Source organism: Punica granatum, chromosome 5 (genome assembly GCF_007655135.1).
Source record: "Punica granatum isolate Tunisia-2019 chromosome 5, ASM765513v2, whole genome shotgun sequence".
NCBI lineage: Eukaryota > Viridiplantae > Streptophyta > Magnoliopsida > Myrtales > Lythraceae > Punica > Punica granatum.
The window spans coordinates 21,327,418-21,330,403 of record NC_045131.1 but is presented as its reverse complement, the minus strand read 5'-3'; positions in this window follow the sequence as shown (position 1 = coordinate 21,330,403).

The following is a 2,986-nucleotide window of genomic DNA, read 5'->3' as shown; positions in this document are numbered from 1 at the left end:
TCCATTGCTCTATTGTCAGTCAGTCAGTCAATCTTGAATTGTGTATCGTATGATCGGGAAGAGAAAATCTAAGTAATTAATTATGATAATATGATTCACCATTCGTTGCAATGTAATATTTCTAATGTCACGCTGTGTTGTAAGATCACTGAACAATCCATCCATGGGAAGTGTTAAAGGTCAATTTTTGTCATTAATTGTAAGTGACAAATGTCTACTTTTATGTCATTAAAAAGACTTCTTACCATAAAGGATGCTTTTGATCGACCAATTCTAGTATCCTCGTTCTGTGCGACATTGAACTACATTGAAAGGCGTAAACTATTTAACTAAGTAAAATCTGTACGTCGCGGGGTAAAGAGTTCTTTCAATCTTTTAATAGTTAGTAGTATGAAATAATTACATACATTTTCTTGAAGATATTTTCATTAGAAAATTGAATGAACTATGTTATGAAACTGATTTCACTGGCTCGTTTATAGCCTGTGTAGGAGAAATTTATTTGACAATTAAGTTACAACGAATGCCGTTAGCTCTTAGCTTTTCCTAGTCACCACTAAACTATTTTAAGATCCTATTGATTAGTGGATGTAAAACTATCCCTTGAGGATTTTATTGTCGGACCATGAAACTGGCTCGTGAATTAAGAGGACTAGGACTGCTGGAATTTTGGGTTTAAGGAATCTGCACATATTAGTCAAATTATCTTCGGTTCTTTATGGACATATGTTTGGCCAATACGTTTAATCTTATTATTGACAACTTTGGTGGCAGGGTTACAAATTTCCATGGACGGTAGGTGGTCTAAATTAACTATTTGCTTAACAATAAACCATGGTATATAGCTGTGAAATTCTAACAATATACCATGGTCTAAATTTTTAAAGGTTGTATTTATTAGATACAATGAGGTTTATTTTATTTATTTTGTTACGTACACTTCCCTTCACATGTCGGCTTAAATAGTTTTTGAAGGCTTATCGTGTGAAATTTAATAAAATAAGAGCAAATGCGTGTGTAACATATCCGACTTGCGCTCTGATATCATGTTAAACCAAAAATTTTCTCGGTTAGTGATGACTCCAACTTATATAAGCCCAATTGTTAAACATGCGTGCCTCATATTAGTACACTGTTGCTCGGGCACGGGAAAAGAAGCCCAGCTTGTGGTCTAGTTAAAACCCAAGAAAACGGAAAAGAAAGCTCGACCCATGATTGGGTGAGGACTAGTGTTCAAGAACACATGATTAGAAGAACCACAAATTTATACGAGACATGAATTCCAACATTTATTGATGGTATCGAGAGCTTGAAGCGAGGTAGGGGCGTGATGTTTTTGGGAATTGAGTCGCCGAGTTACGATGAAGCTCCAACGAGATGTGAGAGAGAAACGTACATGAGAAGCTTTTGAGAGAGAGAGAGAGAGAGAGAGATCTTCCCAGTTTGATGGAAAATCGCCCCTTATTAGGAAATTGTTGCTTGCCCTTCTCCAATGAGAAAATTACCCTTTATACCCAGGCTTAGCTAGGATTCTCCCCTTTAGTCTCGGGTTTTTACCGAATTGGGTTGGGCCTGCGACGCGGGGCTCGTGACGGTTAACTTTTGACGAGGATTGATCAAGAAAAGCCCAAGTTATATAGGCCAGAACCAAGGAGAGCTAATCTAAAGGGGAATGCCCGAATGCAACACAAGCCCAACCCGTGAGCCCATTGATGGTGGCTGATTTGAGAAGAGGAAGTGCAAGATGCATTAAAGGATGGTAGTATGATGGAGCCGGCTTTGACAGCCCACTGGAGCAGGCCCAATATTATGAGCGACTAGCCCGCTAAATAGGCCCAGTAGAGCAAGCAACTACCTTAGCCGATTCGGCTCACCCGCGTAGCCTAATTAAAGGGCGATATCAACCCTCTAGAATATGGGGTTTCCTAATTTACATAGGAGAATATCAAAATGAATATCTCTAAGATATCCCAAATCCCGAATATCTCAGGATTAGATCATCTCATCTTCCCTCCTACATAACCTTTTATCAGGTATCACATCTAATCCCAAGCACTATTACTGTATTTTAGACAGACATTGACTTATGCATCGGAGATATCAAGGAACACCCTTCGATTACCCTTATTTGTAGGTACTAGAGTAAAACCAAGTCCTAGAGTAAGATCAATACTGGAGCGATGTGGAGTAAACAAGCGAGGAGCATGAAGACAAATCGTGGAGCACGAAGGCTGATCAAGACCTGTTGATACTGGAGTACGATTTCAGACCCAATCATTTAGCGCCATTTGTGGAAAATCGATCAAAAGGTCATGATGGATACAGGAGCAAGACTGCAGTAGCATAAGGAGCGAGGACTGGCAGCAGTTTGGATGTTGTTGCGGGGACAAACGACCCGCCCCCTCTGATGCAAATCGTAGCATGACTTCAAGGGATTCAATTCAAGTTCCAATTGGACCGATTACGCGAGCACGAGTAAAGAAGTTTAACGATGAACTCAACGGCCTGATTCAAGAGGTTCGGGCTCAAGCAAATTCGTGGAGGCTCATTGGACATGAACCACGTAATCAACAAAAATCTATCAACATGATTCAAGTTATAGAATATTCCGAACAAGGCTAAATTCAGCAAGTATTTGAGGAAACTTCTAGAATAGTTGATGATCAAGAGAAGATATCATCAGATTTGTTTGAACTTTAAATTTCATGGAGATATTCTGAGAATATTAAAGATTTCATATCTTTATAGATTAAGTCATATCTCTATCAATATTTTAGGTTTTTATTTTCCTTATCTTTAAGAAGAGATATGGCCATATTAGGATTACTTTATGTCTATATATATTCATCTTAGTTAATTTTTAATAAAAAAAAACATTCAGAAAATTGTGAGAGTATTCTCTTTGGTTCTTGAAAAACTAATGCGAACTTATCGGAAGTTTCCGTGGCTGTCAGCACCCCATTTTGGCTCACCATTCCAAACAATG